Source organism: Bos indicus, chromosome 14 (assembly GCF_029378745.1).
Source record: "Bos indicus isolate NIAB-ARS_2022 breed Sahiwal x Tharparkar chromosome 14, NIAB-ARS_B.indTharparkar_mat_pri_1.0, whole genome shotgun sequence".
In the NCBI taxonomy this organism is placed as follows: Eukaryota; Metazoa; Chordata; class Mammalia; order Artiodactyla; family Bovidae; genus Bos; species Bos indicus.
Window position 1 is genome coordinate 81,035,827 of NC_091773.1, and position 13,477 is coordinate 81,049,303.

Consider the following 13,477-nt stretch of genomic DNA (forward strand, 5'->3'; position numbering starts at 1 on the left):
GCCTCTTCTTTGGGCACTAGGGGAAAATAAGCCAGGGAGACGTAAGCTCACTGGGACAGGCTGGGGAGACAAGAACTAGTGAGGTTCTGACTCTGCTGTGACAGAAGTTCTTGAGAACGCAATGGGGGAAAGCTCCAAAGGTCTGAGCCGTAGGCTGCTACCGGTGGTATCGTCCATACCTCAGACGGACCCTTCTCCAACTCTCCTAGGACTAGAAGACGACGGTCCAGGCCATTCAGCCACGGTCCAGGGGAAGCCATCCACACTGCAGCTACCCAGCTCATCTCTGCCCAGGGATAGGACGCCTTATTCCCAAGAATCAGCGCCGGAGCCAGAGGGGCAGAACGGGGCCTGGAAAGGACTCATTCCTAGGTTTTTCTGTTTGGGGCCTACACTTACTAAATGGGTTTCTTTTTCGTTTGTTTAAGTGCCCAGTGTTAAAAGGGTATTGATTTACTTGAACTAGGCAAGTAGACTAGAGTGAAATGGAAAAGAGATGGTTAATCAATAAAGTCAACCTTTAGAAGCTCTTCTGAAACACTCCAAAGTAACTCTGTTTGCTGTTCACAAGGTCCTGCTCGAGAGTCCTCTCAGCTTCTGACCATCGCCTCTTCCTGGCACCTCCCCACATCTTACTTAGAGCAGCAGTTCTGTTAAGTCTTTAAACACGGCTAATTCAAACCCAGGAAATCAGTCCTGAATATTCATTGGAAGGACTGATGTTGAAGCTGAAACTCCAATACTTTAGCCACCTGATGCAAAGAACTGACTCATTTGAAAAGACCCTGATGCTGGGAAAGATTGAAGACAGGAGGAGAAGGGGACGACAGAGGATGAGATGGTTGGATGGCATCACCAACTCAATGGACATGAGTTTGAGTACACTCCCGGAGTTGGTGATGGACAGGGAGGCCTGGCGTGCTGTGGTCCATGGGGTCACAAAGAGTCGGACACGACTGAGTGATTGAACTGAACTGAACTGAATTCAATTCAAACCCAGTTTGTTTGCCTGCTTGGAAACAGATTCCAAACACTGGCTTCATTCTCAGCTCCTTTTCTTTCATATGCAACACACACACACAGAAGCATACCAACTGGTACAAATAAATACTGGTGGAGGCAGGTCTTACATTATTATTTTTGTAGTTTAGCTCAGTGAGCCCCAAATGGAGAAAAGAGCAGACAAAGAAATGCCCTGCCAACTAAAGACAACAGCAAGAACACAGTGCTTACCAAGAACTAGGGACAAAGTCTTACCTACAGTAATTCATTTAATTCTCACAACTCCATGAGATGGTGATTTTCATAACCCTCATTTGAGACGTATGGCAATCAAGGGGTAGAACAGCTGAGTAACTTGCCCAGAGTTGCACAGTGACGGCCTTGAACTCGGGCAGTGTGGCTCTACAACCTGCTTTCTGAACCAAAGCACAGCACTGCCTCCCCAGTTATCTGGACACTCCTAAAATGAGAGAACTTGTTTGGTTTTTCTCTAGCAGTTCCTAGCATGATGCGGTTACACCATTAGCTCACAAATACAAGTATCTACATGAGAACTTCTCTGAAGCTTGGGCAAGTTTTATAGTATGAAACTACCTTGAATGCTTTCAAGGATGTGTGATGTCCCGTGTAATGTCGTTACCAAGGCAAAACTGTTCCAGTTAGCAGGTGGTGCTGTTTTTCCCTTTCTAGAAAAACACAAGCTAATCTGAGGAGCAGCAGGCCTTTCCCCAGTTTCCCATAGATAATCCAGTTCAGATCCAAGAGCATGGAGGTCTTGGTTAAAAACTAGGGTTATGGGCTTCCCTGGTGGCTCAGGGGTAAAGAATCCACCTTCCAACGCAAGAGACGTGGGTTTGACGCCTGGTCCAGGAAGAACCCACATACTGCAAAGCAACTAAGCCTGGGTGCCACAACCACTGAGCTGTGCTCTGGAGCCTGGCAGCCACGACTAAGGAGCCCGCGTGCCACAGCCACTGAAGCCCAGCGCCCTAGAAGCCGTGCTCTACGACAGGAGAAGTACCGCCGTGAGGAGCACACACCACAACTGGAGAAGGGCCCCTGCTTGCTGAGACTAGAGGAAAGCCACCAACAGAGAGCCAGCAGAGTCAGGAAGTAAAATAATAAATAAAAGTAAATTAAAAAAACACAAAAATACAGTCATGGTTCTGTGGAGTAGGGAAATAATAACTTTTCTTGATTCTACAACAGCTGGAATATGAGATGAGAAAAAGGTGAGGTGAATCGGAGATCACATACTCAGAGGAGATGGTACAGCGTTTATGACTAAGGATGACAAAAAAGCTGAGGAAGCGAGGAAAGCCCGTAAACCATGACAAGCAAGGCAGCTTCTGCTCTACTGAGACTGCCAACAGAAACATCTGTCAGCCTGCGAGCTCGGTGTCCTGTCAGTCAAATGTTCATCGACTGCTTCTCAGGAAGATGCTCAGTGGTAAACATTCTGCAGAGACAAACACATTATATAAATGCCGTAAAATGTGTTGGAGAGATTTCCAGCCACTGCTCACCTCATCTGAGCAAATCTGAACAGTTCATTAACATCCAGAGAACCATCCACATCTGACACTCCAGTCATTTTAAACCTTTCAAAAGTGAAAAGATTCAATAAAAATCACCAAAACAAAGTCTGTTTCCTACTGTTTGATAAATCACCAGTATTGTGTTTTTCACAAATATCTGACTGTAGACAGAACTTCAGTGTAGTGATCTGAACAGACTTACAAGCAATATCTTATTTCATTTGTTTGAAGATACCTGTTGATTTCTTACATATAAGCTCCCTAGTTGATTTGATTACCTCTAGGTGGTCCGGAACACCTTGTTAAAGTTGACCACCCTCCTTTCAGGCTTCCCCGGTGGTGGTAGTGGTAAAGAACCCACCGACCAATGCAGGGCAGACCTAAGAGACACGGGTCTGGCCCCTGGTTCGCGTAGATGCCCTGGAGGAGAGAATGGCAACCCACTCCTCGTCGGAAGAATCCCAGGGACAGAAGAGCCTGGCGGGCTATAGTCTGTAGGTTCACAAAGAGCCAGACACAACTGAAGTGACTTATCATGCATGCACACTCCCTTCTTTCACATGCCAATCTCTTTGAGATATAAAGATTTAATATCTATTAATAAGGCAACAATCATCTGAATTCTATGTACATAAAAGAAGACATTTCCACAATAATGTCTCATTCTTAAATACTGGTCATGTTGTAACAGGATAATGTTGCCATGTATGTACTAACACAGAATTACTTTACACAGTAGGTATTGATTTTCAAACTGCTCTCCTGAAGCCCAGGGTTCTGGGATGTGTAAGGAGTCTATTTGAGTGAGAAAGATGAAGAGAACGAAATGGCCAAGGGAACTGGGTCCACAAGCATCATTGTAATCAATTTTTAAATCTATCATAAATTACAGTCTTACATAAAATATTTTGGGGAGAAAAATAATTTCTAGCTAAAAAAATAGGTAAATTACCTCTAATGGAATTCTGTTCTGCCAAAGGAAAATACTCCAAATCTAATTCTAGTCTTCACCCTGTAAAAATGATCATTATTTTTAGTGGTTTCCAAGATAATGTGCTTCAATTATGCTCAGCTATTGGTTTAGGTAATTTCATATTAAGTGAATCTCAAATGTAGTCAAATATCACAAAACATTTAAGTCACACTTTTAATCTAAAAAAAATCTAGATATTTAGACACCTTTTCCTAAACAAATATATTACCTTTCACAATAACCATCAAAATGAGGTAAATTTTTCTTTTGTTTTTCATACCTATCAATAATGTTTCTTAGTTATTTGCACTTAAACTATTTTCTCTCCAAAGTATTCTACTGTCTCCACTAGTTTATTTTTCTATTATTCTATGTGAATAAAAATGAGGCATTCCTATCATACAACAAAATTAAATTATGTTATATGCCTGAAGTTCAAGGATAATTTAATTTTACATGTATTCACTTGTGGTATTTCTAAATTTATTTGAAGTGCTATCTTATTGTACAGAAAAATGTTTCCATCTTTATAATGAAAAATACCTCAGTAATTTCATCAAGATTCCATTTAAAGTTATAGAGATAAGAAATAGTCAAAATCTCATCAACACAATTCCTTCATAAATGTCAATAGGTGATCAACATGTGTGAGTTGTGAGAAATGTTTTATACAGAATTAAACTGCATGTAGATCTTTTTTTATTCTTCATCACCTCCTTAAAATATGGGAAATTAATAGATTGACAACACTGGATAGAAACTTTGAAATTAGTTTATCTAACACATTGTTATATTGTTTAACATGGTGAATTTAAAGTCCCCCAAAACTCTTCCATCTAAAGCCCTTCCAATTACATTATCATAAAACAGAATACTATAGACAATGGCATACATTGAATGTAGCTGCGTGTCAAGACAGCCTTCCATGAATTCCTATCCTCCAACAGAAATTATAACAATAACCAAAGCACACAAGACATGTTCTATTTAAATATATTTACCAGAAGATTATAGGAATAGCTATTAACATAAAAATATAGATCAGTTCAGTTCAGTTCAGTTGCTCAGTCATATCCAACCCTTTGCAACCCCATGAATCACAGCACACCAGGCCTCCTTGGCCATCACCAACTCCCAGAGTTCACTCAAACTCAAATCTATCAAGCCAGTGATGCCATCCAGCCATCTCATCCTCTGTCGTCCCCTTCTCCTCCTGCCCCCAATCCCTCCCAGCATCAGAGTCTTTTCCAATGAGTCAACTCTTCGCATGAGGTGGCCCAAGTACTGGAGTTTCAGCTTCAGCATCAGTCCCTCCAATAACACCCAGGACTGATCTCCTTTAGGATGGACTGGTTGGATCTCCTTGCAGTCCAAGGGACTCTCAAGAGTCTTCTCCAACACCACAGTTCAAAAGCATCAATTCTTCAGGGCTCAGCTTTCTTCACAATCCAACTCTCACATCCATACGTGACCACTGGAAAAACCATGGCCTTGACTAGACTGACCTTTGTTGGCAAAGTAATGTCTCTGTTTTTGAATATGCTATCTAGGTTGGTCATAACTTTCCTTCCAAGGAGTAAGCATCTTTTAATTTCATGGCTGCAGACACCATCTGCAGTGATTTTGGAGCCCAAAAAATTAAAGTCTGACACTGTTTCCACTGTTTCCCCATCTATTTCCCATGAAGTGATGGGATCGGATGCCATGATCTTCGTTTTCTGAATGTTGAGCTTTAAGCCAACTTTTTCACTCTCCTCTTTCACTTTCATCAAGAGGTTTTTCAGTTCCTCTTCACTTTCTGCTATAAGGGTGGTGTCATCTGCATATCTGAGGTTATTGATATTTCTCCTGGCAATCTTGATTCCAGCTTGTGTTTCTTCCAGCCCAGCATTTCTCATGATATACTCTGCATAGAAGTTAAATAAGCAGGGTGACAATATACAGCCTTGACGTACTCCTTTTCCTATTTGGAACCAGTCTGTTGTTCCATGTCCAGTTCTAACTGTTGCTTCCTGACCTGCATAGAGGTTTCTCAAGAGGCAGGTCAGGTGGTCTGGTATTCCCATCTCTTTCAGAATTTCCCACAGTTTATTGTGATCCACACAGTCAAAGGCTTTGGCATAGTCAATAAAGCAGAAATGGATGTTTTTCTAGAACTCTCTTGCTTTTTCCATGATCCAGCGGATGTTGGCAATTTGATCTCTGGTTCCTCTGCCTTTTCTAAAACCAGCTTGAACATTTGGAAGTTCACGGTTCACGTATTGCTGAAGCCTGGCTTGGAGAATTTTGAGCATTACTTTACTAGCATGTGAGATGAGTACAATTGTGCGGTAGTTTGAGCATTCTTTGGCATTGCCTTTCTTTGGGATTGGAATGAAAACTGACCTTTTCCAGTCCTGTGGCCACTGCTGAGTTTTCCAAATTTGCTGGCATATTTAGTGCAACACTTTCACAGCATCATCTTTCAGGATTTGAAATAGCTCAACTGGAATTCCATCACCTCCACTAGCTTTGTTCATAGTGATGCTTTCTAAGGTCCACTTGAAATATAGATAGCAAGCATTAAATGAGAAAATGACACACAGATACTAAGCCAACTGCTTAGCTATTTATCACAACTTTCCCATCTTTGGAACGTTTCTCTGCTCAGGCACGACCAAGGGGCAGATGGCTCCTCGGCGTCCCTCCCACTCTGGCCGAGGAGGCCTGAGCTCTCCCGTCAAGCACTGGCACGCTGGCACCTTTACCATTTCCAGGGTTTGTTATAGGAAGCATCTCTAACTTTCAGAGAATGGTTTTCAGCAGACTGATGGAAAGTCACTCTCCTCCTCTCAGGCATGTTCAGCCGTGTTCACTCTTTGCAACCCTATGGACTGTAGACCACCAGGCTCCTCAGTCCATGGAATATTCCAGGCAACAATACTAGAGTGGGTTGCCGTCTCCTCCTTCAAGGGATCTTCCTGACTCAGGGATCAAACACACATGTCCTGCGTTTCCTGCACTGGCAGACAAGTTCGTCACCACTGTGCTCCCTGGGAAGCCCCCAGGGACAATCAGAAAGTCTAGCAAACAGACAAGATAGCACACGCAAAATTCACCCGGGACCGCAGGCAGGGCGTGGTGAGGGAAAACCACCTGGAAACTAGTAAAGAAAGAAATCAGTTTTAAAAGGGAATAAAAGGCTGTTTAATCAGAATTTGCTGACAACTGAAAAGAGACATGTATTCTCAAAAATATCATAGACTGTTATTTAAGGTGAAGAACTTTCGAGCACCCTAAGAAATAGGCAATCATTTGCAGGTACTCAAAAGACTGACTGTGTAGCTCAAGAGGGAAACGTTTGTTCATGGACAGTTGAAACTGATATTAGGCACTAGAGATATAGGCTAGCTATCAAAATCTCATTGACAGAGAACATAGAGGTTTCAAAATTAAACCCAAATCAATTAGGCTAACATAGTGGGATTACAAAATAAATCTCTATTACTACAATATGGGGAAATGAAAGCAAATCTAATCTTTCCAGTGAACCACATTCCACTGAGTAACAAGGAAATTTATACTTTCCAATTAATACTATCTCAGTCATTTCAAGTTTAACTTGTCTCCTTTTCATATACAACATTTCCTTTCAACTAACTGTGGTTCAAGGATTCTCCCTGTACTTTCCAAAGACTACCAGAATATCTCCCATTTCACCTTCTCTTCTACAATGTGACCTTACCACATACTATCAAGAAATGGGGTCTAATTTCTCCAAAGAAGATATACAGATGGCACATGAAATGATGTTCAACACTGCTTAGTGTTAGAGTAATGCAAATTAAAATTACAATAACTCGCACCACTTAGAACAGCCATCATCAAAAAAAAAAATCTACAAACAATAAATGCTAGAGAGGGTGTGGGGAAAATGGAACTCTCTTTTGCTGTTGCTGGGAATGTAAATTGGTACAGCTACTATGCAGAATAGTATGGAGGTTCCTTAAAAAACTAAAAACGGGACTACATTATGATCCAACAATCCCACTTCTGGGCCTATACCTGGAGAAAACCATAATTTGAAAAGATACATATACCAAAACGTTCACAGCAGCACAATTTACCAAAGCCAGGACATGGAAACAACCTAAACATCCATCAACAGAGGAATGGACAGAGAAGATGTGCTGTATACACACACACACACACACACACACATATACACACATGTACACACCCACATATACACACCCACATATACACACACACACATACACACACATACATACACACACATACACACACATAACACACGCACACACACACACACACACACACATATACACACCCGTACACACACATATACACACTGACCCATACACACACATATAACACATACACACACGTGCACACACACATACAGACAGACACACACACACATACACACACATACACACACACATAACACACTCACACATACACATGCATACACACACATACACACATACACATACACACATATACACATACATACACACACGCGTATGCATACACACACATACACACACACACATATAATGGAATATCACTCAGCTACAAAAAAAGAACAAAATAATGAAGTGAGGCCATTTGCAGCAACGTGGCTGGACCTAGAGGTTGTCATACTGAGTGAAAAGAGTCAGACACACAAGGACAGATGTCATATGATATCCCTTATATGCGAAATCTGAAAAGGGGTACAAATGAGCTTAGTTACAAAACAGATGTAGAAATTAAATTTATGGTTACCAGGGAATAAGGGAGGGGGCCTAAACTGGGAGATGGGAGACTAGGATTGACACATAACACTACTATAGATAAAACACATAACTAATAAGAACCTACTGTATAGGACAGGGAACTCTACTCAATATTCTGTAATAGTTGATATGGGAAAAGAATCCAAAAAATGAGTGGCTATATGCATAAGTCATCCACTACGCTGTACCCCTGAAACTAACACAACACGGTAAATCAACTATACCAAAAAAAAATTAGTTTTGGAAACTGCACAAGGTGCCACCACACACCACCAGAATGGCTATCACCAAAGAGTCTACCAGTGACAAATGCTGAAGAGGGTGCGGAGAATAACGAACCGGCTCACACTGTTGGTAGGAACGCCAGTTTGTACAGCTAGTGTGGGAAACAGTATGGAGGCTTCTCAAAAAAATAAATCAATACAAGTAGAGTTGCCATACGATCCTGCAATCCCATTCCTGGGCATATAGTCAGAAAAAACTATAATGTGAAACGATATTTTCACCCCAGTGTTCATAGGGGCACTGTTTACCATAACCAGGACATGAAAGCAAAATAATGTCCATTGACAAGTGACTGGATAAAGAAATGTGTGTGTAATGGAATACTGCTGCTGCTGCTGCTGCTACATCGCTTCAGTTCTCATTAGAAGACGAGTCTTAATGGCTGCTGCTGTTGCTTCTAAGTCGCTTCAGTCGTGTCCGACTCTGTGCGACCCCATGGACTGCAGCCCACCAGGCTCCCCCATCCCTAGGATTCTCCAGGCAAGAACACTGGAGTGGGTTGCCATTTCCTTCTTCAATGCATGAAAGTGAAAAGTGAAAGTGAAGTCACTCAGTCGTGTCCAACTCTTGGTGACCCTATGGACTGCAGCCCACCAGGTTCCTCCGTCCATGGGATTTTCCAGGCGAGAGGACTACTCAGCCATAAAAAAACGAAATAATGTCATTTCTGGCAACATGGATGGACCTACAGATTATTAGAGTAAATATAGTAAGTCAGGAAGAGAAAGATACCATATGGTATCACATCTATGTGGAATCTCAGATCGAAGAAACAAGAGCTACAGTCCACAGACTCCAGAGTGAAATAGTAAGTCAGAAAGAGAAAGATACCATATGATATCACATCTACGTGGAATCTCAGATAGAAGAAACAAGAACTACAGTCCCACAGACCCCAGAGTGAAAAACACAATCACAGAGAGCTAACCACACGATCACAAAGATCACAGCCTTCTGTGACACAATGAAGCTACGAGCCATGCCATGCAGGGCCACCCAAGACGGACGGGTCACGGTGAGAGAGTTCTGACAACACGCGGTCCACTGGAGTAGGCAATGGCAAACCACTCCAGGATTCTGCCTCAAGAATCCCATTAACAGTATGAAAAGGCAAAAAAGATATGACACCAAAAGCTGAGCCCCGCAAGTCAGGAGGGATCCAATATGCTACTGGGGAAGAGTGGAGAAATGATTCCAGACAGAATGAATGAAGAGGCTGGGCCAAAGCGGAAATGACGCTCAGTTGTGGCGGTGTCTGATGAAAGTGAAGTCTGATGCTGTAAACCATATTGCATAGAAACCTGGAATGCAAGGTCCATGAATCAAGGTAAATTGGATGTGGTCCAGCAGGAGATGGCAAGAGTGAACATCAATATTTTAGGAATCAGTGAACTAAAATGGATAAGAAGGGGGGAATTTAATTTATGGCCATTATATCTACTACTGTAGGCAAGAATCCCTTAGAAGAAATGGAGTAGCCCTCAAAGTCAACAGAAAAGTTCAAAATGTAGTACTTGGGTGCAGTCTCAAAAACAAAAGAATAATCTCAGCTCCTTTCCAAGGCAAACACGCAATATCACAGTAATCCAAGTCTCTGCCCCAACCACTAATGCCAAAGAAGTTGACACTGAACGGTTCTATGAAGACCTACAACACCTTCTAGAACTAACACCAAAAAAAGGTATCTTTTCATCATAGGGAATTGGAATTCAAAAGTAGGAAGTCAAGAGCTACCTGGAATAACAGGCAAGTTTGGCCTTGGAGTACAATATGAAACAGGGCAAAGGCTAACAAGATTTTGCCAAGAGAACACACTGGTCATAGCAAACACCCTCTTCCAACAACACAAGAGATGACAGTGCATATGGACATCACTGGATCATCAATAATGAAATCAAACTGATTATATATTCTTTGCAAATGAAGATGGAGAAGCTCTATAAAGTCAGCAAAAACAAGACCTACAGCTGACTATGGCTCAAATAATGAACGCCTATTTCAAAATTCAGGCTTAAATTGAAGAAAGTAAGGGAAACCACTAGACCATTAAGGTGTGATCTAAATCAAATCCCTTATGATTACACAGTAGAGGTGACAAATAGATGTAAGGGATTAGATCTGATAGACAGAATGTCTGAAGAACCATGGATGGAGGCTCATGTACAGGAGGTGGTGACTAAAGCCATCCTCAAGAAAGAGAAATACAGGAAGGCAAGTGGTTAACTGAGGAGGCCTTACAAATAGCTGAGAAAAGAAGAGAAAGGCAAAGGAGAAAAGGAAAGACATACCCAACTGAATGCAGAGTTCCAAAGATAGAAAGCCTTAATAAACAAACAAGGTGAAGAAATAGAGGAAAACAATAAAATGGGAAAGGCTAGAGATCACTTCAAGAAAACTGGCGATACCAAGGGACCATTGCAAGCAAAGATGGGCACAATAAAGGACAGAAACAGCAAGGACCTAACAGAAGCAGTAGAGGTCAAGAAAAGGTGGCAAGAATACACAGAGAAACTGTATAAAAAAGATCTTAATGACTTGAATAACCATGACAGTGTGGTCATTAACCTACAGGCAGACACCCTGGAATTTGAAGTCAGGTGGGCCTTAGGAAGCACCACAACAAACAAATCTAGTGGAGGTGATGGAATTTCAGCTGAGCTACTTCAGATCCTAAAAGACAATGCTGTGAAAGTGCTGCACTCAGTATGCAAGCAAATTTGGAAAACTAAGCAATGGCCACAGGACTGGGAAAGTTCAGTTTTCATTTCAATCTCAAAGAAAGGCAATACCAAGGAATGTTCAAAGTACCATACAACTGCATTCATTTCACATGCTAACAAGGTAATGTTCAAAATCCTTCAAGCTAGGCTTCAACACTATGTGAACTGAGAACTTCCAGGTGTATAAGCTGGATTTAGAAAAGGCAGAGGAACCAGAAATCAAAGTGCCAACATCCACTGGATCATAGAAAAAGAACCACTCCAGGAAAACATCTACTGCTTTACTGACTACACTAAAGCCTTTGTGTAGATCACAAAAGAACTGTGGAAAATTCTTAAAAGAGATGGGAATACCAGACTGCCTTGCCTGTCTCCTGAGAAACCTGTATATAGGTCTGAGGTCCTTTACACTCAGACACTCAGGTCTTCGTCTCAACTCTGGGCCTCTGATGGGCCATTGACACGACCAGTCCCTCCACATCTCCTCTCTAGAGGATAAGGAACTTTCATTTCCTCACACCCCGTGCATACCCAGGAACTGAGAAGGCCGCCTACGCCATCCCTTCACCATGCCTGTGCTCTCTCCCTTGCCATATAGGTGAGACGTTCTCTGAATTTTCAGTCTCCCCTGAGCTCGCTTCTACTTGACCCTCTGACGTGGTCAGATTCTTCCACACACGCATGCACGTTTCTACCACAGACGCTGGGCTCCACTCCCAAGAGGAGAAAAATGAGGGCATGAAAACCTAACCTCCTGACCACATCTCTCTCTCTCTCTCTATCTCTCTCTTTTTTCTCTTCCTAAATCTACATGTTCAGAAAAGGAGAGTATCCTACATATATTTTTCCCAAGCAAACACTTCTTCATTTTATCTATTGATAACTCCTTCCCAGGAGACATGAAACCTCAGTTCCCAGCCTCAATAATAGAAGAGGTGTCTTCTCTACACTAAAAGATCATATAATCTGAACATCCCAGGTATGGCTCTTCATATGAATGTCATAAAACTACTAGGAAAAAAGTCCATTTTGGCTTAATACCATGAAAATATCATTCCTGTTACAACATGGAATATTACAGTTTTCTCATCTTTAAATGGAAAAGTGAGCAGAAAGGGACCTGCTTTACCACTGAGTTGTTTCACTCTGGAGACATAATCTGACTGCAATATCTTGGGATCCTATTTTTTAAAGTACAGTGGCAGGCTTTGATCCCTTTGGATGTGGATTTCATATCCTTTGGATATGATCAGAGTGTAAGAGTGAAGACACCTCAGATGGTATTAATAAACACATAATTAGCAGGTGAAATGAAAATCCTTAACAATATGGATTCAAAGAGCATCTTCCTCTTAGTGTTTCTATGTCATTCTGGTAATTCCCAGAACTTCCATGGGGCAAATTTTCTAAAACAGTGAATATTTGCTTATTTTTGTCCTCGTTATCCATCAGTGTTGCCCATTTTTTAAACGAGCAAGATAATTTATATTTTTTAATCAGTTGTCCCCTCTGTACAGCACTAAAAAGCAACAGAAAAACTTCCCATCCCCAAGTCATATGTAAGACTACAGACAATAATGCCAATCTGGAATTGAATAAGAGTCAGTGCGTAGAGTGATCTCTCTAATGGACTCTTGGATTTAAGATACTTATGTCTGACTAAACCCTAGTCTATGTGTAATCAATACATTAACCAATTTTCTGTTGTTTAAAGTCAAGGGCAAAAAAAAAAAAATTAAAACAAGGGCCAATTACTATAAAATAGCGACAATATGTTTATCACAATTTAACCATTAAGACTTGTCTTCTAATGAGAACTTTCAATCATATGAACATCAGTAAAATATGCTTCTGAATAAAAAAGAAAATATGGATATTTCATTATCCATCTTAATTAACCATTATGCCACATCTATGAAACTCTAAAGGAGAAAGCATTTTAAATTCACATAAGCCTTTTAAATCAGTAGAAGACAGGCACTCTACCTATCTTGCTCATCTCTGTATTTCCAACACTAGCATCTGGCACATAAGCATTCTGAATAAGTGAATGAGCCTAGACCAACCCTTTTATTTTACAACTAAGGAAACTGAGACCCAGAGAGGTCATACATTTTTTGCTATCGTCAGTAAGAACAACTAAGAGGCTGCTAAGATGCATCTGTACTCGGCATGAAT